Source organism: Pan troglodytes, chromosome 7, assembly GCF_028858775.2.
Source record: "Pan troglodytes isolate AG18354 chromosome 7, NHGRI_mPanTro3-v2.0_pri, whole genome shotgun sequence".
NCBI classification, from domain to species: Eukaryota; Metazoa; Chordata; class Mammalia; order Primates; family Hominidae; genus Pan; species Pan troglodytes.
This window is the reverse complement of record NC_072405.2, coordinates 87,571,770-87,598,885: the sequence shown is the minus strand read 5'-3', so window position 1 is coordinate 87,598,885 and position 27,116 is coordinate 87,571,770. Positions and strand designations below refer to the sequence as shown.

At 36.6% G+C, this 27,116-nt stretch overlaps 1 long non-coding RNA gene across 1 annotated transcript; it reads right to left on the bottom strand.

Moving 5' to 3' along the window:
- Positions 1-3,215: 3,215 nt before the first annotated feature.
- On the bottom strand, positions 3,216-25,911 carry LOC107976351 (uncharacterized). Its single transcript, XR_010159614.1, has 6 exons — positions 25,761-25,911; positions 21,958-22,025; positions 20,825-21,197; positions 19,650-19,770; positions 16,607-16,725; positions 3,216-3,835 (listed from the first exon to the last, which is right to left on the bottom strand). It is a non-coding gene; the product is annotated as an uncharacterized LOC107976351 (long non-coding RNA).
- Between the last annotated feature and the right edge of the window lie 1,205 nt (positions 25,912-27,116).

Below are 27,116 nucleotides of genomic sequence, written 5' to 3'. Positions count from 1 at the left end.
TTTAAACACCATCTTAGTTGTACAAGTAATATTGGTCACTACTATTCTACTTGTGGACAATGTATTTTTGAAATACAGTTTTATTGTTTTCCATTTTTTCATAAAATTGCCTGCAATTGTTTTCAAAGTTGTGCTTTACGCTAATAAATTTGAAATTGTTGAAACCTTCAATTGACTGATCTCCATAGAATACATTACTTTTAACTGAGAAAATACCCTCTGTACATGCACTGAAGTACCTAGTAATCGCAAAATATTTTTTGCTAAATACAGCATATTCTCAGATAATGGAAATGTATTGTATATTTCAAAAAAAGCTAGAGGAAAATAATTTGCATGTCCTCACCACAAAAAACTGATAAATATTTGAGGTGATGATATTCTAATGACTCTGATTTGATGATTACACAATCTCTCCATGTATTGAAACAAACAATGTTCCCCATACATATGTATAATCATTATGTATCACAGCTTTTTCTTTTAATATTAAAATGTATACATATTTTAGTCCCACTGGTTTGTTTTTTTTTTTTTTTTTTTTTTTTTGAGGCAGTGTCTCGCTCTGTCACCCAGGCTGGAGTGCAGTGGCACGATCTCAGCTCACTGAAAGTGTCGCCTCCTGGGTTCACGCCATTCTCCTGTCTCAGCCTCCCGAGTAGCTGGGACTACAGGCGCCGCCAATGCGCCTGGCTAATTTTTTGTATTTTTTTTTGAATTGAGACAGGGTTTAACCGTGGTCTCGATCTCCTGGCCTCGTGATCCGCCCGCCTCGGCCTCCCAAAGTGCTAGGATTACAGGCATGAGCCACCGCGCCCAGCCTATTTGTGTTTTTTGTTTGTTTGTTTTTTGTTTTTTTAATGTATTTTATTGTATGTATTTGAGGTTTACAACATGATGTTATGGAGTACATATAGATACATTGTAGGAAATATAATGGTTCTAGAGTGAAGCAGATTAGTATATCTATCATCTCACATAACTTGTTTTTTGATGTGACAACAGCAGATAAAATCTGCTTAACAAAAATCCTTAACACAATTCAATTTTATTTAGTCTTCATGTTGTACATTAGATCTTTAGATTTGTTCATCCTACCTATCTGCTATTGTACATCTTTTGACCTACATCTTCCTCATTTCCTCTCTCCCTCTCCCACCAATGGTAACCACTGTTTCCTTCTTTATCTCTGTGTATTTGAGCTCTTTTATTATTTTATATTTAATATATAATTGAGATCATGCAATATTTTTTCCTCTGTGTTGCTTATTTCACTTAGCATAGGGTCCTCCTGGTTCATCCATGTTTTGACAAATGGTAGGATCTCCTTTTTAAGGCTGTGTAATATTTCATTGTGTATATATACCACATTTTCTTTATACCTCCATCAATGGGCATTTAGGTTCTTTCCATATCTTGACTACTGCAAATAATGCTGCAATGAACATGGGAATGCCAATCTTTACAAGGTGGTGATAATCTCCTTTTGGTATATTGGTATATATTCAGAAGAAGGATTTCTGAGTCATATGGCAGTTATATTTTTAGTATCTCTAAGACCCTCCATATTTCTTCCCATAATGGCTAGATCAGTCTATATTCCCATCAACAGTGCACTGTGGTTACCTTTTCTTCACACCTTTGCCAACATTTTGATCTTATCCATTTGATAATAGCCTTCCTTACTGGTGTAAGGTGATATCTCATAGTGGTTTTAATTTGCATTTCCATTATGATTAGTGATGTTGAGCTCCTTTTCATATACCTAGTGTCCATTTTTATGTTTTCTTTGAAGGTCTGCTCATATCATTTGTCCATGTTTTAATTGGGTTGTTTTTCTGCTATTGAATTATGTGGGTTTTTAAAATAAATTTTGGATATTAGCCATTATCAGATTTATGGTTTGCAAAAATTTTCTTCCAGTCTGTAGCCTGCATTTTCATTTTTTTAAATCGTTTTCTTTGCTGTGTAGAAGGTTTTTAGTGTGATGTAGTCCCATTGGTTTATTTTTTCTTTTTTTTTTATTATACTTTAAGTTCTAGGGTACATGTGCACAATGTGCAGGTTTGTTACATATGTATACATGTGCCATGTTGGTGTACTGCACCCATTAACTCGTCATTTACATTAGGTATATCTCCTAATGCTATCCCTACCCCTCCCCCAACCCCATGACAGGGCCCAGTGTGTGATGTGATTTATTTTTTCTTTTGTAGCCTGAGCTTTTGGTATGGCATCTCAAAAAAATTATTGCCAAGACCAATGTTGTGGAGTTTTTCCCCTATGTTCCATGAGTTCTATGGCTTCAGGTCTTACACTTAGGTATTTTGTCCATTTTTAGTTGATTTTTATCTATAGTGCAAGATAAGGGTCCAATTTAGTTCAAATATCTTAAAAGAGCTCTTGTTTTTGCTTCCATTCAGAGTACTTTTCTTTGGTAGATTTTTTTATCAGACAAAAGTCATTGCAGATGTCTCAATTTATGACTATGGAGATCATGCAAATTTTTTTTTTGTAATTTTATCCTTTTTGGTATATACTGCAAGTTTATCCAATTAAAAATAGGAGATTTATCAGACTACATCTCACAAGTTTAAATATTCTGGAGTCCAATAATATAATTTAAAAATTAAATGTTTTACATAGTTTGTGCCTTTATTATTTAATTGGCTCCATTTCTACAAGGATCAGTTTCAATGTCCTCCTCTTTACAACCTTTGCTTTTAAGAATTGGAAATTGATAAAGCTTCACAAGCTAAAGCTTTTTGGCATCACAACTGCTAAATACTTTTATTTAAGTTCAGTTTCATAGTACTTCTTCAAGTGCTCAAACACATCTAAATCTAATTGTTGATGACCAGCACAGAGAAAAACTGCATAGCCACCAGCATAATTTAGAATATGTTTGTACTGAAAGCCAGCTTCATCTCAAAAATGTGCTACTTTTGTTACCCCGACAACTAGCATCTCTATTTCAATTAGTAATTATGAATAATTGATAATATTATACATATTATATATAATAGAAATAATAATTAGTAATATTTGTAATTAGTAATTATGAACAATCATGTGCACGATGAATTCCAAGAACATTTCTACTCAGAAAAGTTCAAAAAAGTTTTTTAACTTACTAAGATTATTGTTTCCATTCTGCATGCTTTGTTTACTGAAACATGATAAAAAAAGTTAATCAAACTTTTTTATTCATACCATAACAGCAAAAATAATAATTTTATCTTTAATGTTAAGCTTTAAACTACTTTACAATATAATTCACAGTAATGCAAGGTACTCAACAAAATGAACTTTGTAAAGTGTTATTTCATGTTTATGACTTTAATGAAAACACAATCTATTAGTGGAATTAACTTATTTTCTATTTGAAGCATCATTTAACCGCTAGTTCATCGGCTAATGGAAGTAATGTATAAACAGTTGTTGTTTTATACCTTATACATGCAAAAGATTTCTTAAAACCAACAAAGAGTAAATTACTTTAGAAGAGCAATCATTTAATCTAAATGAAAAGTCAGTCTTTAAAAAGAAAAACGTAGGCCAGGCACTGTGGCTCATGCCTGTAATCCCAGCACTTTGGGAGGCCGAGGTGGGCAGATCGCTTGAGGTCAGGAGTTCAAGACCAGCCTGGCCAATATGGTGAAACACGGTCTCTACTAAAAATACAAAAATTAGCTGGGCATGGTGGCAGGTGCCTATAATCTCAGGTACTCAGGAGGCTGAGGTGGGAGAATCGCTGGAACCTAGGAGGTGGAGGTTGCAGTAAGCCAAGGTCACCCCACTACACTACAGCCTGGGTGACAGAGCGAGACTTCATCTCAAAAAAAAAAAAAAAAGAAAAGAAAGAAATATGTAAATACACCATCTGAAGTTGCACATGTTAAATTATCATCTTGTGCATAATCTTTCTAAATAACTGTAGGTGCTAGTGATTTGGGGGATGATATACATCACCTTGTTTCCACAGGGTCAATGATATCACTACAGACTCAATTGTTATAGTAAATGTCAACAAATACTTTGTGTAATTTACACATTCATCAACTTTCTTGAGAAATCGAAGTATCTTTAAATTTTCATTAAATATGCATTTTTCAAGGAAAAAAACATCGTTTTGGAAAGGATAGTGGTTGAATTAAATATAGTAAATAATGAACTACTTTCTATATATTCCATGGTAAGACTATTCAGTCTCTATTTCTCACACATCTCATACACAACCATGCTACAAATTAGTTGGTTCACCAAATGACCTAGAAGCAATAGCTTCCAATATTTCTCCCACCACCACCAGGACCCACAAGAAGTTGGTTATCTCCAGGTCACTCATATTAAAGAATTAGTTTTTATAACAGCATTATTGAGATATAATTTGCATATCATAAAAGTATCCCATTTAAAATGTATAATTCAATGGTTTGTAGCGTACTCAGAGTTGTGCAACCATCACATCACTATTGTAATTTTATAATGTTGTTATCATCCCAAAAAACCCATATTCATTACAAGTCACTCTACATCCCTTCCCCCAGCCCAGCTCTAGGAAATCCCTGATCTATTTCTACTTATAGTTTCCTATTATGGACATTTCATATAAATCTAATTACATAATATGTCACCTTTTGTGACTGGCTTATTTTATTTTGCATAATATTTTCAAGGTTCATACATTTCACACCATGTAACAGTACTTTGTTTATATTGTTAAATAATATTCCACTGTGTGGGTGTGCCATATTAAGTTGGTTTATTAGAGAGTATGATGAACACTATTCTTTTCAATGCATCAGAAAAGGATGGGAGAAAGGGAAGCAATTTACTGCTGATTATTTCTGAGATTCAACCACATGTTAATCTGAAAACTCTGTTCATTGCATGCATCTCACACATTACTAATTAAGATGGTGCTGAAAGTAAAAAGTGAAATTCTATCAAAACCATTCCAGTCAAAAGAAACATTAGTAAAAATATTTCTTCAAAATATGAAAACTCAAGAAAAAAATCCTACGCCATATGGGATACTGAGACCACACATGTAAGCCAGGCATACAGCAGTATTATGGTTGCCCTATCTGTTTCTCATACTGGAACATTATATTTTTTATGAGAATAGTAGATTAGCATAATTCCTGGCATGTAATAGCCTCTCAATATGAATTTTTGAATGAGTTATTGAAGATGTTTTCCCAATAAGTATGTTTATTTCAGTTTTGTGAATTTTTAAATATTTTAAAATTTGTAAGTATTATGGATACATAATAGTTGTACATATTTATAGTGTACATGTGATGTTTTGATAAAAGCGTACAATGTGTGTAATGATCAAATCAGGGTAATTGGGATTTCTATTACCTCAAACATTTACCATTTCTGTGTATTAGGAACATTACAATTCCGCTTAAGTTATTTTGAAATACAGAATAAATTATTGTTAACTATAGCCTCCTTATTGTGCCACTAAACACTAGATATTATTTATTCTATCTAAGTATAGTTTTGTACCCACTAACCATCCCTCTTAATCTCCCCCACCCCTCTACACTTCTCAACCTCTGGTAACCACCATTCTACTCTCTACCTCCATGAGATCAATTTTTCTCTTTTTTACCTCCCACAGATGAGTGAGAACATGTGATACTTGTCTTTCTGAGTCTGGCTTATTTCACTTAATATAATGTCTTCCAGTTTCATCCATGTTGCTGCAAATGACAGAATTTCATTCTTTTATGACTGAATAATATTCCCTTGTGTATATACCACATTTTCTTTATCTGTTCATCTATTCATGGATACCTAAGTTGATTCCATACCTTAGCTATTGTGAATAATGCTGCAGTAAACATGGGAGAGCGGATGTCTTTTCACATGGTGATGTTCTTTCTATTAGATGTATACCAAGCAATGGTATTACTGGATCATATAATAGTACTATTTTTCATTTTTTTGAGGAACTGCCATTGTTCCTCATAGTGGCTACACTAATTTATATTTTCACCAACAGTATATGAGGACTCTCCTTTTTCCCATATCCTTGCCAGTATCCATTATTGCCTGTCTTTTTAATACAAAGTCATTTTAACTGGGATGAGATGATATCTTATTGTAGCTTTCATTTTCATTTCCTGATGATTAATGATGTTGAGTGTTTTTTCATATACCTGTTGTCCATCTGCATGTATTCTCTTAGAAATGACTATACAGATTTTTTTCTCATTTTTAAATTGGATTATTTATTTATTTTTCCAATTGAGTTGTTTGAGCTCCTTATACATTCAGGTTATTAATCTCTTGTCAGATGGATAGTTTGCAAATATTTTCTCCCATTCTGTGGGTTGTCTCTTCACTTTGTTGATTGCTTTATTGGCTATGCAGATGCTTTTTAACTTGTTATGACCACATTTGTTCATTTTTGCTTGGGTTGTCTGTGCTTTTGAGGTCTTAACTAAAGAAATATTTGCCCAGACCAGTTTCTTGGAGTGTTTCTTCAATGTTTTCTTCTCGTAGTTTTATAGTTTCAGGTCTTAGATTTAAGATTTAAATCTTTAAACCATTTTGATTTGATTTTTGTATATGGGGAGAGATGGGGTCTGGTTTTATTCTTCTGTGTATGAATACCCTATTTTCCTGGATTGAAGAGACTGACATTTCCAAATACATGTTATTAGTAAATTTAATTGTTTGTAAATGTGTGAATATATTTCTGGGTTCTCTATTCTGTTCCATTGGTCTATGTGTCTGTTTTTTATGCCAGTGCCAAGCTGTTTTGGTTACTATAGCTTTGTAATATAATTTGAAGTCAGGCAATGTGATACCTCCAGCTTTGTTCATTTTGCTTGGGATAGCTTTGGCTATTCTGAGTATTTTGTGTTTCTATACAAATTTTAGAATTATTTTTTATATCTGTGAAAAATATAATTGGTATTTTGATAGGAATTTCATTTGAATCTATAGATTGCTTTGAGTATTATGGATATTTTAGTAATGATGATCCTTCAAATCATGAATATGGCATATCTTTCAAGTTTTTGTGTCCTCTTCAATTTCTTTTATTATTATTATTATACTTTAATTTTTGGGATACATGTGCAGAATGTGCAGGTTTTGTTACGTAGGTATACATGTGCCATGGTGGTTGGCTGCACCCATCAACCCGTCATCTACATTAGGCATTTCTCCTAATGCTATCCCTACCCTAGCCCCCTACCCTGTGACAGGCTCTGGTTAATGATGTTCCTTTCCCTGGGTTCATGTGTTCTCATTGTTTAACTCCCACTTATGAGTGAGAACATGCAGTGTTTGGTTTTCTGTTCCTGTGTTAGTTTGCTGAGAATGATGGTTTCCAGATCATCCATGTCCTTGCAAAGGACATGAACTCATCCTTTTTTTATGGCTCCATTGTATTATATGGTGTATATGTGCCACATTTTCTTTATCCAGTTTAACATTGATGGGCATGTGGGTTGGTTCCAAGTCTTTGCTATTGTGAATAGTGCTGCAATAAACATACACATGCATGTGTCTTTATAGTAGAATGATTTATAATCCTTTGGGTATATACCCAGTAATGGGATTGTTGGGCCAAATGGTATTTCTGGTTCTAGATCCTTGAGGAATCACCACACTGTCTTCCACGATGGTTGAACTAATTTACACTTCCACCAATGGTGTAAAAGCATTCCTATTTCTCCACATCCTCTCCAGCATCTGTTGTTTCCTGACTTTTTAATGATTGCCATTCTACCTGGCATGAGATGGTATCTCCTTGTGGGTTTGATTTGCATTTCTCTAATGACCAGTGATGATGAGCTTTTTTTCACATGTTTGTTGGCTGCATAAATTTCTTCTTTTGAGAAGTGTCTGTTCATATCCTTCATCCACTTTTTGATGAGGTTGTTTGTTTTTTTCTTGTAAATTTGTTTAAGTTCCTTGTACATTCTGGTGATTAGCCCTTTGTCATACGTATAGATTGCAAAAATTTCTCCCATTGTGTAGGTTGGCTGTTCACCCTGATGATAGTTTCTTTTGCTGTGCAGAATCCCTTTAGTTTAATTAGATCCCATTTGTCAATTTTGGCTTTTATTGCCATCGCTTTCAGTGTTTTAGTCACGAAGTCTTTGCCCATGCCTATGTCCTGAATGATATTGCCTAAGTTCTGGCCAGGGCAATCAGGCAAGATAAAGAAATAAAGGGTATTCAAATAGGAAGAGAGGAAGTCAAATTGTCTCTGTTTGCAGATGACATGATTGTGTGTTTAGAAAACCCCATCATCTCAGCCCAAAATCTCCTTAAGCTGATAACCAACTTCAGCAAAGTCTCAGGATACAAAATCAATGTGCAAAAATCACAAGCATTCCTATACACCAACAATAGGCAAACAGAGAGCCAAATGATGAGCGAACTCCCATTCACAATTCCTACAAAAAGAATAAAATTCCTAGGAATACAACTTGCAAGGGATGTGAAGGACTTCTTCAAGGAAAACTACAAATCACTGCTCAAGGACATAAGAGAGGACACAAACAAATGGAAAAACATTCCATGCTTATAGATGGGGAAAATCAATATCGTGAAAATGGCCATACTGCACAAAGTAATTTATAGATTCAGTGCTATCCTCATCAAGCTACCATTGACTTTCATCACAGAATTAGAAAAAACTACTTTAAATTTCATATGGAACCAAAAAAGAGCCCATATAGCCAAGACAATCCTATGCAAAAAGAACAAAGCTGGAGGCATCACACTACCTGACTTCAAACTTTACTACAAGGCTACAGTAACCAAAACTGGTTACTGATACCAAAACAGATATATAGACCAATGGAACAGAACAAAAGCCTCAGAAAAATGCCACACGTCTACAACCATCTGAGCTTTGATAAACCTGACAAAAACAAGCAATGGGGAAAGGATTCCTTGCTTAATAAATAGTGTTGGGAAAACTGGCTAGCCATATGCAGAAAACTGAAACTGGACCCCTTCCTTACCCCTTATACAAAAATTAACTCAAGATAGATTAAAGACTTAAACGTAAGACCTAAAACCATAAAAACCCTAGAAGAAAACCTAGGCAACTTCTTTAATTAATGTTTTATAGCTTTCTTTGTAGTGATCTTTCACTTCTTTAGTCAAGTTTATTTCTAGGCATTTTATTTTATTTGTAACTATTGTAAATAAGATTAATTTCTTGGTTTCACTGCTGGCATATAGAAATGCTAGTTTTCTTTAACATTGATTTTATATTCTGCAACTTTAGTGAATTTATCTGTTCTAGTCACCTTTCGTTGGATTCTTTAGGTTTTTCTAAATATAAGATCATATCATCTGAAAATAAGGATAATTTGTCCTTTTCCTATCCAATGATCTTTACTTCTTTCTCTTGTTCAACTGCTCCTGCTAAAACTTCCAGCTGTATGCTGAATAACAGTGGTGAAAATGGACATTATTGTCATGGTCAAGATCTTAGAGAAAAGGTTTTCAGTTTTTCCCTGTTCAGTATGATACTAGCTGTGGGTTTGGTGAATGTGTTTTTTTATCATGTTGAGGTATGTTCCTTTTATACCCATTTTTTTAGAGTTTTTATTATAAAGTGATGTGAAATTTTATCAAATGCTTAACTGACATTGATTAAAATGATCATATGGTTTTGGTCTTTCATTCTGTTGATGTGATGTATCACGTTTTTGATTTCTATATGTTGATCCATCCTTGTGTCATTTTGATAAATCTCATTTTATCATAATGAATGACCTTTTTAATGTGTTGCTGGCTTCAGCTTCCTAATATTTTGTTGGGGATTTTGACAATTATGTTCATCTGAGATATTGACCTATGGTTTTCATTTTTCTTGTGTATCTGGCTGGTTTCAGTATCAGGATAATACTGGTCTCATAGAATTAGTTTGGAAGAATTCCCTTTTCACTGATTTTTTTGGAATGGCTGTAATAGAAATGGTATTAGATATTTGAAAGTTTGGTAGAATTCAGCAGTGAAGCCATCAGGTCCTGGGTTTTTCTTTGATGGAAGACATTTTATTCCTACTTCTATTTACTTGTTATTAGTCTATTTAGGTTTTGAATTTCAATCTTGGTAGGGTGTATGGGACTAGGAACTTATTAATTTACTCTAGGTTTTCCAATTTATTGACATACAATTTCTCATAACAGTCTCTAATGATCCTTTTAATATTTGTGGTAACAGTTGTAATATCTCTATTTTCATCTCTGATTTTATATTTAGGTCTTCTCTCCTAAGATAACTTTGCCATGATAAGGTGATGGAGCTTTATCTGAAAGTCACTAGCACAAGCAATGACTCCATCCCATAATTTATGCCTTATACAAATGTTAATTTCATATTTATTTCTTTGAATTATAATTTATAAGAATATAATATTATGTATAAATTAAGATAACACCTACTTTTATACATTATATTTTTTGTAAGTGAATTTGATTTAAATGTATTATTTCATTTAATCTCACATTATCGGTTTTACAGAGAGGTGGTTATCTCTTCCCTGTCACAGGTTGGCTTCCCTAGGAAGCTGACTCTGAAATGGAGGTTAGCATACAGGATGTTTATCAGGGAGTATTATGGGCATAAACACATGGAAAAAGAGGAAGCAAAATTGGACAAAGAGAGAATTATAGTCTTGATGAAGGATACAGTTGATCTTAGGGAAGTTCTAAAATTGACATGACCCTTTAGAATTGTCTCAAGTTGTGGGAGAAAGGCAGACTTCATATCTTTCCTTGATGAGTCATTGGGTATGGGCTGCCCAAGGAAGGGGGCAAAATATTGGGCAAGGGGTGTGTCTCCAACAAAGACATTTTCTGTAGAAGGCTAATAGCAGAGACCTGCCTTAGGGAAGTACTTACAGAAGTTTAAAAAACAAGACCTTTATTTCTACAAGGGATCTGGGCAGCACACTATCTATGACAAACACATTCCATTAATTCCTTCGTTTTTGATAAAGTTTAGAAATATTTTTGGAATATTTTTATTTCTCTCAGTTAAAAGAGAACCAACCTTGTAACTAAGACTGACTTAAATTTTACCTTGGTCCCTGGCTAGTTGTGTAATTTGGAATAAACTCAGTAATTATTCTGATACCCATTTTTTCTTATATAAAGTGAAGGAGACTATATTTGATATATAACAAAATTCTAATATTTATAAGTAAAATTGTGTGGGGTGTGTGTGGGGGGTGGAGAGAGAGAGAGAGACAGAGAGAGAGAGAGGAAGGGAGATGAGCCCTATTCAGTTAAAATGAAGAAAAGCAACTATATCAACTCACAACAGATTGGCAAATGGTGGCCCTGTATCATATTCTACAAAGTAAGGGCAGATTGTCAGAGGCACTGAGTTAGTTTTACACTGCTACATAATGAGCCACCAGACTTCATGGTTCAAAACAAGCTACATCCATTTATTAGCTCAGAGTTCAGTAGTTCAGAAGTCCAGCCACGTTTCAACTGGGTTCTCTGGTCAAAGTCTTACAAGACTGAAATCAAGGTGTCAGCCAGACTGGAGTCTCATTTGGAATGTGAAGTCTTTTTTCAAACTTATTTAAGTTGTTGACAGAATTTAGTTCATTGTAGTTTTAGGACTGAGACACTCAGACCCTAATGATGATTCACCTTCACGGAAATTCAAAATATGGCTATTTGCTTTCTTGTTTGAGGCCATAGGGAGAATGTCTCTCTGATTCTTTGCATTTTAAAACTCTCAGTAAACTATCCCAAGAACAAAAAACCAAACACCGCATATTCTCACTCATAGGTGGGAATTGAACAATGAGATCACATGGACACAGGAAGGGGAATATCATACTCTGGGGACTGTGGTGGGGAGGGGGGAGGGATAGCATTGGGAGATATACCTAATGCTAGATGACGAGTTAGTGGGTGCAGCGCACCAGCATGGCACATGTATACATATGTAACTAACCTGCACAATGTGCACATGTACCCTAAAACTTAAAGTATAATAAAAAATAAAAAATAAAAAAATAAAAAAATAAAAAAATAAAATTAAATTAAAAAAAAAAAAAAAAAAAAAAAAACTCTAGACCCCCATTTGATACCTCACCTGAGTAGGACAGACTCTCATTAGATAATTTCCGATCTGATTAACTTAACTGAATGTGGAACTTTAATTATATCTGCTAAAATCTCTGTTGCATATAATAGAACATAATGATGAGGTTGATAATGCATCATATTTACAGGCTTCACCCGTACTCAAAAGCAGTGCATTATACACAGTGGGGTAGAAATCTCAAGGATTGTCTTGGAATTCTGCTTGCCATGGGCACACAGAAAATCTCAGCGATAAAGAGGCTGTTGGAGGTAGAGAGGTTGGTCCACTTGTTCTGTCATGTAATAACTCTTAGATACAGGAAGGACATTGTAATTAAACATTTTCCATCTGAGATTAACACAGAAATCCCTAACCAATAATTCAACTTGACAAGAACAGATTAGATATTTTTCCTGTGCTGAGTATAGATGTAGAGTTGTGAAACGGAAGACAAGGGAAATTTAGAAAGATGTGGAGATTCAAAGTGTTCAACCTTGTTGCATTTGCCACAATATTTCCATCCTATTTCTTGGGATTATATTATTTCCCCAGCAGTGGTTTCTTCTTACTTTGAGACATAACTGAATTGAGTATCTCGTTTGCACTGCAACTGCAATTTTGACAGTCCAGTCTTGATATTGGTCCTCAGTTTATCTGCTCTGCCACTTTAGGAGATAAGAGATTTGTTCAAAGTTACCACCAAGGCTTTCTCGTTTTTGATTTATATTCTGAGTTGGAATTTCACAGCCTTTAGTTTCTCTTTTTCGTGTGTAAACTATGTAGGACATCTAGTAAAAGGTAATGTATATACAATACTAATGATCACTATTGTTTTTCAACACCTAAACTACCCATAAAATTTGTGGTTGATTATGTTCCCTGTTACAGGCTGTTGCGGGACCAGCCACTGCCAAGGTCACTTCTGTACTTGTGTTCAGCTCCAGTCACCCGCACCAGTGACCTCTTCTCTGAAGGTGAGTGCCTCTTTGGAGTCATTGATATCATTTCTTACCAAAGGACCTGATCCAGCCCACTTCAATTCAACAGAAATATTTGTATAAGAGGAAAGATCAAGTTTGGTGTTCTTTTCCTCCCAAGATAAATCCTAGTCCCTGTGTAAATTGCTAACTTCTTCGCACAGGGACAGCTCCCTATACCAAGTGGTATTGCCATCTTTTCAGGCCACAGAAGCTGCTGTTTCAACCTGGTCTGGAGTAATGAGTTTCATAGTGGCTTGAACAAAGAAAATCACTTAAGTGATTAAATAAAAATTACAAAATTTAGTCCTAAGGTGATTTGCAACTCTCTCTTCACACACAGAAGATATTGATATAATGTCCTAAATGTTCCTTCTTCAGGCATCTATCTTACACACAAATATGATTATATTCTATCTATTTTGCACCCTTCTTTACTTCACATTATATTTAATTATAATATTTTTCAATGACTTTGTAAAATATAATAATAAATTTAAATGGCCAAATAATATATAAAATCCTTTCAAATTATATTTAACAATTTCATATCTAACTGTTATCATTGAAATGTTGGTATAGTAATTTTACTATTGATATTTAACTTGATCATGTTGCAGTCTCTTAAATTAAACACACTGATATATGGAGATTTGGAGGATTTTTTTAAGTACTAAAAAAGGAAAATTTATATAACAGAGGAGAAGCTGCAAACTCATGGGCCACTTATAGCCCATTTTCTAATAAAGTAGGAGTTTTTTATGTGACATTGTGATGGACTTATTGTTGACATGGGTAAGTTACAGTCACAAGTTATTCAATAAATACTAATTTAGGTGTTACTGTGACGGTAATTTATAGAGTTAAGTAAAGTCAATACTCAGTTGACTTTAAGAGACATTATCCTAGATAATTTAGCAGAGCCTCATTTCACCAGTTGGAAAGCCTTAAAAGCAAAGCTGAAGCTTCTCTGAGGCAGGAGAAATTCAACTTGTGGCCAGAAGCTGCAGCCCATAACCAAGAGTTCCAGCCTGCCATATGGATTTTAGACTAGCCTTATCAGTCCCCACAATCATATAAACCAATTTCTTGAAAAAAAATCTTACAATATCTCTCCTACTGGTCTGTTTCCCTGGATAAATGATGATGGATACAGACGTTGCTTCTTGACATTGTTCTAAACGAACATAATCATAGGGATGAGTTTTCTGAATTGTTTCTGGGGTTTGAGAATTTAGTTGCCTCATGTGATTATATTTAAAAGCACTAATGACTATTTCCGGTGATAGAGCATTAGAAATCCATGGCATAATATGACAAAAGAGATATGGAAAATGTAACCATTGGACACTTGTGATCAAATACCTGTAGAAGTTGAAGTTGTGGGTCACCATGTATTTGCTACCTTAGAATATTTTTATCAAACCTAAAAGTATCGTGGAGCTGGTCAGTTACTCCTCACTGTTCCAGAAATAAAAGAAGAAGTGCAGGACTTCAAATTCCAGCTCAAGTTCCACCTAAATAATGTAATAGTCTGTTTTTTTATGCCCTAAAAGTCACCCTTATCTTTTCTACCTACAGGTCTGAGATTTCTAAAAATTAAACCCTGAATCTCCCTGTGAGTGGCTTAATTACAACACAAATTGAATTTCCAACCCCACGAGGTGTTTTCTGTTAAAATGATTGGGAAGGAATGGGATCCTGAAAATTGGAATGAGGGCATATTGACAGATCCCAGTGAAGCTGGGGACATTGAACCCTTGAATTTGGACAGTTTTCTTGCTGGGAGAAGCAGCCATCCACTCCTGTCTAAGGAGGTTATCTGTTCTTCCTGAAGAATCTGTAATTGCCTTGCAAGGTACTGCTGATTCTTCTTAGGACCTATCTCCACCCACCCTTCTCTGCATCTAGACCTACAATTAGACTTAAGTCTCAGCAGAGCCCAAACGGTAAGGTATAATGAATGACCTGCAAGAAGAACAGAATGATTTTTCCAATTTATACACACATAAATCTGGGGAAATAGGTGTGGGAATGGGTCTTAAGAGTGTGGCTTTATGGTGGAAGGAATATAAAGTTGGATTAGTCTGATGTATTACTATGGCTCACTAAGGTTAGTGGTCTAGGAAGGGCTCTAACAGTTTGTTTTGTCCATAGGTTGAAACATGAAACTGAAGGTGGCCTACAATAAATGAAGTTGAAATGTCAGGATTGCCTTGGTATACTATGGAGGAAGGCATCTAAAGTCTTAGGGAGGTTGAAATGTTTGAATAGATTTATCATGTAAGAACTGCTCATCCAATTGGAGAGTCCAGAAGATATATCTTTTACCACAATTATGAGAAATAAATTTATAGGGGGAATCCTAGCATCCTTGAGAGCTCTCTCTTTACTCTTTTCTGCAAGTCAGATATTACAGTGGAAACTGCTGCTATTTGACAGGGATCATCAAAAACCAGATAGTCACTGCAATAAACTGCAGAGTCAAAGCAGTAACCAGAATACTGTAACTCCCAAAGACCTATGGCATTAGCTAGTTGATAATGATGTCACTAGAAAAGAAATAGATGGGCAGTCTAATGAATGATGTGTATAGGTGGAAAAGTTCCAGGTCTAGTGAGCAGAAGTCTAATTCAAATCACCAAAACAGAGAGACATAACACCTCAATTAATTTCCAGGCTGAGACAATTTACCATCCCAGAACCCCTTAAATGAAAGGGAGGGGTTCTTCCCTTTGAGGAAGAACTCCACTGCGCTGCCAAAAAATGTGTGTATACTGTTAATCTTTCTTCTGGTCTTTCCTAAAGAGATCTAGTTATTTACCAGTGTGCTTTTGCTTTGGAAAATAGAAATAATTAGACTTTTGGAAGATTACTGAACACTGACTAAAATGACACTAATTTCTGGACACCCAAAATGTCACTGTGGAGGCATAATAGAGGCTTAGGAAGGTTCGGTGATTAATTGATCATTAGTTCATATTTGTCTCAGTGGGTTCAGCATGTCCCTGAACAAGTCCTGTGATTATTTCTCCAGTTCCACAAGCATTATTGGAATAGACACATTCAGAATGTGACAAAATCTCTACATTGGTTTCCTGACTTGTGAAATAAGGGATATTATAGAAAGGAAAATAATTGGAAGCCACTATAACTGCCTCTACCTAGGAAAATAGTAAACTAAAAGTAATGCTGCAATCCCAGAGGACGTAAAACATGTGAGCATAGTGACTTCCCACCACATCCACATTCAATTCATCTATTTGGCGTGTGCACAAAACAGATGGATCTTGGAGAATGACAGTGGATTATTGTCAACTTAATCAGGTGGTGATTCTAATTACAGCTGCTGTTCCAGAGGTGGTTTCATCGCTTGGGCAAATTAACACATCCTCAGGTATTTGGTATACAGCTATTCACCTGAAAAAAAATGATTTTTTTTTTGCTATATATGTTAGTAAAGATCATTAGAAACAGTTTTCTTTCAGTTGGAAAAACCAGAAATACACCTTTACTGTTCTACTTACAGGATGTGTCCATTCTTCAGCCTTATATCATCATTTAGTCCACTGGGACCTTGATTGATTTTCCTTTCTGCAGAAAATCAGTTCGTTCCATTGCATTGGTGACATTATGCTGATTGGACCTGGTAACCAGAAAGTAGCAACTGCTCTGGACACTTGTGTTTCAGAGGGTGGGAAATATATTTCACAAAAATTGAGAGGCCTTCCGTATCAACTAATTCCCAGGGTCTAATGGTGAAAGGAAGGTCAAAGTATTCCTTCTCAGGTGAAAAATAAGATTTTTGTATCTGATTGGTCCTCCTACAGCCAAAAAAGAAGCACAATGCATAGGGGGCCTCTTTAGATTTTCAAGGCAGCACATTGTTCTTTTTGTGTGTACTACTCCAGCCCATTTACTGAAAGATCTGAAAAGGTGCTAGTTTTGAGTAGAAGCAAGATCAAGAAAGGGCTCTGCATCAGGTCTAGCCTGCTGTGCAAGCTGTTCTGACATTTGGGCCATGTGTCACCAGCAAGCCATGATCCGGAAGATCTGATGACATTTAAAATGTCAGTGTCAGAGTGAGATGCTTTTTGGAGTCTTTGGAAGCCTCTTATAAGTGAATCATAACACAGACTCAGGATTTTAGAGTAAAACTCTACTATTTTCTGCAGATATGTACAGTAAGTCCTCACTTGACCTGATCTATAGATTCTCAAAAACTGCACCTTCAAGCAATATGCATATTTCTGGTCACAGAAACATCACCCAACTTTTAAATAAAGATGAAAACGCTTCTAATATTAAATATTAAAATAAATATGGGCTACACACATATTTAAGAAAGGTTAATGAAAACAAGTAAGATAATTGTTTACCCAATTATTCCAGTTCAGGGTCACAAGTGGCTGGAGCCTATCTCAGCAGCTCAGGGTGCAACCCGGGCAGGACCCCATCCATCACAGAGTGCACTCACACACACCCACACTCACTCCAGTGGGGATGATTTAAACACTCCACTTCACCTAACATGCACAACTTTGGGATGTGAGAGAAGACAGGAGTCCCTGAAGAAAACCCACACAGACATGGGGAGACTGTGCAAACTCCACACAGACAGTAGCCTGAAAGGGAATCGATTTTTTTTCTTATCAACATTATAACAAAATGACATTATTTGAGGAGAGGTGTATTCTATTTTTGAGAAACAGTTTTTGGCTTGGTCCCAGGTCTTAATAGGGACCGAATATATTATCATGGACCACCAAGTTATAATGTGATCTGAGCTATCTATCATGAACTGGGTGCTGTCTAATCTACTAAGCATGGAAGTTAGGCATGCACAGCAGCACTGTGCCAGTCAATGGAAGTGGTATATGTGAGGCTTGAGGTGGCTTTCCGGGCAATAGTAAGTTACATAAGGAAGTAACACAAATGCCCACGGCCCTACTCCTGCTACATTATCTTCTCAATCTCAGCCCACGCCAATGGCCTCATTGGGAGTTTCTTATCAGTTAACTGAGAAAGTGAAAACTCAGACCTGGTTTACAGATAGTTCTGCACAACATGCAGCACCAACCAAAAGTAGAAAACTCCATCACTCTAGCTCTTTTCTGGGACATTTTTGAAGGACAGTGGTGAGGAAAAGTTCTTTCACTGGGCAGAACTTAGAGCAGTTCACCTCGTTGTTCACTTTCCATTGAAGGAGAAATGGTCAGATATATGACTCTGTATTATTCAATGGGGTGAGGCTAATGGTTTGGATGGATGGTTAGGAACTTGGAAGAAACATAATTGGAAAAATTGGTGACAAAGAAGTCTTGGAAAGCAGTATGTATATAGATCTCACAAAATGAATAAAGTGGGTGAACATGTTGGCATCTCTTATGAATCTTCAACAAAGGATTACGTCAACAGAGAATGATTTTAGTAATCAAGTGGATAGGAAAAAATGTCTGGATACCAGTCATCTCTTTCTTCAGACACTCCAGCCACTAACGAGCTCTGAACAAATTGGCTATGATGTCAGGAATGGAGATGATGCATGGGCTCAGAAACATGAAATTATACTCACTGGGGCTTTCCTGACCTAAGTCTATACTCTGCCAGCAGCAAAGACCAACACTGAGTCCTCATAATAGAACCATGCCCCAAGATAACAGCCAACTACCTGATGGTTGCTTGATTACAGAGAACTGCTTTCATCATAGAAGATACATTGTTCTTACTAGAATAGACACTTCTTCTGAACATGGACTTGCTTTCCTTGCATACAATATTTCTGCCAAAATTAGCACCTGTCGACTTAGAGAATATCTTATCCACCATCACAGTATTATACACAGCTCTGGTCAAGGAACTTACTTTGTAGTGATTAAATGTGGCAATGATCTCATGCTCATGGAATCCACTAGCCTATGTTCCAAATTGTCTTGAAGTAGCTGACTTTATAGAATGTTGGACAGTCTTTTGAAGACTCAGTTACACTTTCAGCTAAATGGAAATACCTAGCAGGAGTCAGGATAGGGGCACTTTCCTCTAGGATGTGTTAATGCTCTACATCACCATCCATTATATGGTGCTGTTTTCCCTACGGCCAGGGTTTGTTTGTCCAGGAATTAAGGAGTGGAAATGGGAGTAACTCTATGCATTATTACCCTTAATGATCTCTAAGATATATTTTTGCATTATGTCTCCTCAACTGTAGCCTATGATGGTCTAGAGATCTTTGTTCCAAAAGGAGAAATACTTCCACCAGGAGACAGAACAATGATTGCAGCAAAATGGATGTTGAGGCTACTACCTGCCCACTTTGGGTTCCTTGTCCTTCTTAATCAATATACAAAGAGGAAGTTCATCTATTGTCTGGGATAATAGATCCTGATTATTAAGGGGATGCTGGGTCGCTACTACACATGGCGGGAAATAAGATTTTTTAAATGTAAGAGATTCTTTATGATGTCTCCCACATCCTATAGCTAAAACCTGTATTAGTCCATTCTCACGTTGCTAATAAGTACATACCCAAATCTGAGTAATTTATAAAGGAAAGAAGTTTAATTGACTCACAGTTTAGCATGACTGGGGAGGCCTCAGGAAACTTGCAATCATGGCAGAAGGGGAAGCAAACACATCCTTCCTTACATTGTGACACCAAGGGAAAGTGCAGAGTGAAGTTGGAGAAAAGCACCTTAAAAAACCATCATATCTCATGAGAACTCACCCACTATTATGAGAACAGCATGGAGGTAACCGCCCCCATGATCCACTTACCTCCCACTAGGTTCCTCCTATAACACCTGAGGATTATGGGAACTACAGTTCAAGATGAGATTTGGCTGGCAACATAGCCAAACCATATCATTCCACCCTAGCCCCTCACAAAACTCATGTCCTCAAAATTCAAAACACAATCATGTCCTTCCAACAGTCCTCCCAGGTATTAACTCATTCTAGCATGAACTCAAAAGTCCAAGTCCAAAGTCACATCTGAGACAAGACAAGTCCCTTTTCTCAGGTCCCTAGGAGCCTGTAAAATCAAAAGCAATTTAGCTATATAATGGGGACAGGCATTGAGAAAATACACCTATTCCAAATGGGAGAAACTGACCAAAACAAAGGGGGTTCAGGACCTATGCCAGTCTGAAATTCAACAGGGCAGTCATTAAACTGCAAAGTTCCAAAATGATCTCCTTTGACTCCCTGTCTCACATCCAGGTTAGACTGATGCAAGAGATGGGCTCCCACAACCTTGGGCAGCTCTGCCACTGTGGCTTTGCAGGGTACAGCCCCACTCTTGGGTTTTTTCATGGCTGGCATTGAGTGTCTGTGGCTTTTCCAGGTGCATGGTGCAAGCTGTCTGTGGCTCTACCATTCTGGGTTCTGGAGAATGGTGACCCTTTTCTTACAGCCACACTAGGCAGTGCCCAAGTGGGGACTCTGTGTGGTGGCTCCAACCTCACATTTCCCTTCTGCACTGACCTAGCAGGGGTTCTCCAGGAGGACTCCATCCCTGCACCAAACTTCTCCCTGGACATCCAGGCATTTGCATGCATCCTCTGAAATCTAAGCGAAAGTTCCCAAACCTCAATTCTTGTCTTATGTGCCTCTGCAGGACCAACACCAACGCCAAGACCCAACCCAAGAGTTGGGTCTTGCACCCTCTGAAGCAACGACCTGAGCTATACCTTGGCCTCTTTTAGTCACCACTGGAGCATCTGGGACACAGGGCTCAGGAAACTTACAATCATGGCAGAAGGGGAAGCAAACACATCCTTTTTCACATGGCAGCAGCGAGGAGAAGTGCAGAGCAAAGTGGGGGAAAATTCCCTTATAAAACCACCTGGCACGGTGGCTCATGCCTGTAATCCCAACACTTTGGGAGGCCGAGGCGGGCAGATCATGAGATCAGGAGATCGAGACCATCCTGGCTAACATGGTGAAACCCTGTCTCTACTAAAAATACAAAAAATTAGCCGGGTGTGGTGGCAGGTGCTTGTAGTCCCGGCTTCTCGGGAGGCTGAGACAGGAGAATGGTGTGAACCTGGGAGGTGGAGGTTGCAGTGAGCCGAGATGGCGCCATTGCACTCCAGCCTGGGCAACAGAGCGAGACTCCACCTGAAAAAAAAAAAAAAACATCAGATTTTGTGAGAACTCACTCACTATCACAAAAATAACATAGAGGTAACCACCTCCATGATTCAATTACCTCCCACCAGGTACCTTCAATGACATGTGAGGATTATGGAAACTACAGTACAAGATGAGATTTGGGTAGGAAGAGAGCCAAACCATGTCAAATCAATGGATACCCACAACCCAATCCAGGCAGAACTGCTAGTGGCCGAATGCTTCAGGCATGAAAGTTTGGTTCAATTCACCAGGCAAAGAACCATGACTAGCTGCACTGCTTGCTGAGGGCAAAGGGAATATCAAAAGAGTACAGGAAGAAAGTAGTTATAAATACCAGCTACAAGGGCATGACCAGTTACAAAAACAAGGATTGTAAGAGTTATACATATTCCTTCCTTATTTTATTTTGAATATGTTTGCATATCTATATTAACCATTTTTTAAAAGTTTCTTCCGTGTCTTATTCCCTTAAATGGCTGTTAACTTTATTTTGCAGTAAGTTACAGGATATCAAAGGAGGAGAGTGAACATCATCCAAGGATTTGGAGTCCTCTTCTGGGAAAAAGGTAAGTATATGTTCTTTTGTGGAAAAAAAAAAAAAAAGCAGGCTGGGCACGGTGGATCATGCCTGTAATCCCGGCACTTTGGGAGGCCCAGGCGGGCAGATCACCTGATGTCAGGAGTTTGAGACCAGCCTGGCTCAACACAGTAAAACCCTGTCCCTACTAAAAATAAAAAAAGTTACCTGGGTGTAGTGGCAGGCACCTGTAATATCAGCTACTCAGGAGACTGAGGCAGGAGAATCACTTGAACCTGGGAAGTGGAGGTTGCAGTGAGCCAAGATTGTGCCATTGCACTCTAGCCTGGGTGACAAGAGTGAGACTTCGTTTCAAAAAAAAAAAAAATCAAAAAACAAACAAACAAAACCAAACCAAAACAAAACAAGACAGTTGTATTATTTTGGGTGGATGCATGACTTTGTTACTCACTTTGTTTAGAGTTTGACTTTAGGAATGTGTATAGGTGCCAGATTGACAGGTGGACTATGGTGGTGGTTTTACTGTGTCAACCTGGCCAGGCCTCATCCTCTAGTTATTCAAGTACCAATCTAGATGTTGCTATGAAGCTATTTTGTAGATGTAATTAAATCCTAAAATCAGTTGACTTTTAGTAAAGGCGGTTTTTCTAGATAATCTGGTGGGTACTGATTTAATTAGTTGAAAGGCTTTAAAAGCAGAGCTGAGGCATTCCTGAGAATAAACTTATGCTTGTGGACCACAGCTTCCACCTATGTCCAATAGTCCCATTCTTCCCTTACTGATGACTCACCCTATGGATTTTGGAACTTTCTAGGCATTCCCCATAAGCTAATTTCTTGTAACAAATTTCTCAGTATGTATCTCCTAATGGTTCTGCTTTTCTGGTGAACTAGACTGTATTAGTCCATTTTCACACTGCTAATAAAGATATACCCAAGACTGGGAAATTTACAAAAGAAAGAGGTTTAATAGACTTAAGAGTTTCACGTGGCTAGGGAGGCCTCACAACCATAGTGGAAGGTGAAAGGCACTTCTTACATGGCAGCAGCAAGGGAGATAACGTGCAGGGAAACTCTCATTTTAAAACCATCAGATCTCATGAGACTCATTTACTATCATGAGCACAGTGCAAGAAAGACCTGCCCCCATAATTTAATCACCTCCCACTGAGTTCCTCCCACGACACGTGGGAATTGTGGGAGTTACAATTCAAGATGAGAATTGTTTGGGGACCCAGCCAAACCATATTATAGACTAGTGTAGACAGATATCACCTGTCTGAGACTACTGAACCTGAATTGGTGATGAGAAAAACTCAAAAAAAGAGAAAATATTTATTAACAACATATTCCTCTTTAAATGGTTGGTAGAATTCACCACTGAAGCCATCTGGTTTTGAGCGTTTTTTTGTTGGGAGATGTTTGATTACCGAAAAAATATCCTTACTCATTATGGATCTGTTCAGATTCTCTGTTTATTCATGGTGCAGTCTTAGTAGCTTGTATATTTCTAGAAATGTATGCATTTACTTTAGGTTATCCAATTTGTTTGTATTTGATTGCTCATAATAGTCTGTTATGATCATTTGTATTTCTATAGTATCATTTGCATTCTCTTTTATTTATAATTTTTCGTGAATCTTCTTTTTTTCTTAGCCCAGCTAAGGATTTGTCAACTTTGTTTATCTTCTCAAAAAACCAACCCTTCTGTTTTATTGATCTTTCCTATTGTTTTTCTGAAAATGCAAACCCAAACCACAATGAAATATCACTTCATGCCTGTTAGAATGGCTATTACTAGTAAAAAACAACAACAACAACAAAAAATAACCAGTGTTGGAGAGAATGTGAAGAAAAGGGAATCCTTGTATACTGTTGATGGGAATGGAAATTGGAGTAGCAATTATGGAAAACAGTATGGAGATTCCTTAGTAAATTAAAAATAGAACTACTGTACAATCCAGCAGCCCCTCTTCTGGGTATATATCCAAATAAATTGAAATGAGGACCTTGAAAAGACATCTGCAAGCCTGTGCCCATTGCAACATTATTCACAATAGCCAAGATAGAGCAACAACCTAAATGTTCATAGGTAGATTAATGGAAAAATAAACTGTGGTATATACATACAATGAAATATTACCCTGCCTTAAAAAAAAGAAAATCATGTCATTTGAGACAACATGGATGGACTTGGAGGGTATTCTGTTAAATGAAGTCATCCAGACACAAAATAAACAGATAATCTACAATTTCACTTATGTGTGGAATCTAAAACAAACTCTTAGAAGGATAGAGTACAATGGGGCTTGCCATGGTCTAGGAAAATGGGAAAATTGGGGAGGTGGTAGTTAAAGGGTACAAAGTTCCAGTTATATGTAAGAGAAGTAATTTCTGGAAATCTACTATACAGTGTAGTGCCTATAGCTAGCAAAACTCCATTTTATACTTAAAATTTGCTGAGAGGGTAAGATCTACCTTATGTTAATTGTCCATATCGAAAAACAGTGACAACAACAACAAAAACCCCAATAATGATAATAAAGGAGCTGGGAGGAAACTTTGGGAGATGACAGGTGTACTATGGCCTTGGTAGTGGTGATGATTTCATGGGTTTATACTTATCTCCAAAGTCACTGTGAGATTGTATATAAAAGAGGTACAGTTTTTAAACATGTCAATCATACCTGAGTAAAGTGGTTTACAGACAAAAACAATATATTCTTCATAAGCAGTTCCACTTAGTGTATTTTTTTCTAATATGAGAGCAATTCTCCAGAAACTTCAGCTGTGGGAAAATAAGAAAATCCCTGCCAAAGATTTGGCCCATTGCCTTATAAATTATTGAATATATCGGTTATTAAATTTGTAGCCTACAAAACCACTTCTGAGATAACTTGGCCTGCCTAGCATAGAGTTAAGCTTAGAATAATTTTCTAGCTACCAAATTTCAGGAAGGATTTGATTTTATTTGGTCAATTATGGAGAACAAGCAGCTTTATTAGGATTTCATTATAGTCCTCTGAATCCCATGAGATTTCCATAGTTAGAAATGAATTTTTAAAGTCTTGCTGAAATAGCTTCAATTATTTCTTGAGGTTTTTTAAAAATGATACTTTATCTTGGTGGCTTATCTGTTGTTGACCTTAAAGTGACCATAATATACTTTTTAATATTTTCTTCAAAATAATAATGATAAGCACAATACAGCATTTTTAACCATAGGCACTTAGCTGTATAGCAGATCTCTAGAATTCATTCATGTAGCATAATTGAAACTTTATAACCATTGAACAACTCCTGACCTCTCTTAACTTGCCCCTGACAACCACTGTTATATTCTCTGCTTCTATGAGTTTGACTATTATAGATACCTCATATAAGTGTAATCATAAACTGTTTACCCTTCTGTGAATGGCTTCTTTCTCTTAGCATAATGTCCTTCAGGTTCATCCATGTTGTCTCAAATGGCAGGATTTTCTTTTTTTTAAGGATGAATAATTCCATTGTATACTACATTTTCTTTATGCATTTATCTGTCAATGGAAACAGGTTTTCATATCTTGGCTATTGTGACTAATTTTACAATGAACATGGGAATGAAGATGTCTTTTTGAGATCCTGATTTCAATCCCTTTGAATATATACCCAGAGGTGGTATTTCTGGATCATATGTTAAGAAGGTAGATTTCCTGTTAGGTGTTCTTCCCAGGAAAACGAAACAAAACAAAAACAAAGGGACACAAAAAACTTGGAGAAGTTGCATACATCTATTACCTTGAGTGGTGATGGTTGTATGGGTATTTGCATACATCCAAATTCATCAAATTATACACCCTGAATATGTGCAGTTCTTTGTATATCAATTATACCTCAATAAAGCTGTTAAAATTTAAAAATATATATAATAAAATAACAAAATAATGATGAAGCCAACACATGTTAAGAATTTATAATATGCAAGGCATTCTGAGAAACTCATCACAAGGATTACCTCATTTAATACTCACATAGTCCTCTGAAGTAGTTGCTATCATTATTCCAGTTTACAGATGAAGAAATGCAGGCACAGAGAAGGAAAATATTTGGCCATGGGTCACACAGCTAATGGACTTAGTTCTGTATAACTGCAGAACTCATACTGTTAGCAACTGTGGTTGTCTGTAATTAATTCAAAGATAGAATAAGTTAAATCTGGTATTTTCATTTCATAGTGTTTAATGTCCTAATGATTAATTTTTAAGTGTATAAATTAATGTTTTATTATCTTCAAAAGCAAATAAAGCAAGCATTTTTTTAGTGCTATGATCCCAATTTTTTCTCCTCTACAAAATTGATAAACAATAATAAAGTGTTCCCATTTCTGATTTATAACATAATGCAAAATGTGTTGTTTTCAAATTTCTAAGAGAAGAATAAAGTTATTTTCACAATTAAATATTTTAGAAGAAGAAGACTGGTATTCGGGTATTCTAAATTAATAACTGGCATTTCCTTATTTTCCTTCTCTCCTTCATCTTTCCTACCCTTTGCCTCTCATTAGCCCACCTTTTACATGTATGTTTGGGTGCTTCTTTCTCGGGCTTATAATCACATAAAGCTTTCTATAATTCAATATTACTCTAAATAGTCATCCTCATTTGAGTGAGACTGGCAAACAGGTAACAAGAACAACATTAGTCATTATTTTCATCTTCTTGACTATTCTCCTTCTCCAAGCATCTCTTGCTTCCCCCTTTTAAGAAAGAAATTATGGATATAAGTGCACTTTAATATGTTTACCTAACTGGAGGTTTATGCCATAGCAGCATGGCTCAGTGTCTCTTCAGGAGGTATATTCCCTGTCTCCCTTTCCTTTCATCCCTGTCCTTGTATTTGTATGCAACTCTTCCTCTCTCTGACCCCCTTCTTGTTTAACATTCATTCTTCTCTTCCATTCAAGAAAGGAAATGTAGAATGGGAACATAAAGTGGCATTGGAGCAAGACTAGAAGTGCTATGTTTCTCCAGGGAGATCATGCGGCCAATGGAAATACTTTAGTGCTGGTGCTTCTTTATTAGCCCAGGGAATTATAAGGGTCTGTCAACCTGCTCTTTGTAATAACTCCGGGGAATAATAAACAGGGAAGATCAGGGAGAAGAGCCGCCATGTGTGGTATGGTAAAGCATGCAACGGAATCCATAAAATTTGCCATCTCAGTTTGGAATGTAAGCCAAATATGGCAATTGGAGATGGCACTCCACCCCTCCGATTCGCAAGATATCCGTCGGTATTTAATCCAGTCTAATTCTGACCCTGAGTGATCATGGGAGAGGAGCCCTTAGTTGCCAGGCTTTCCCTTTAGAGTACTGTCTGATTAAATGCGC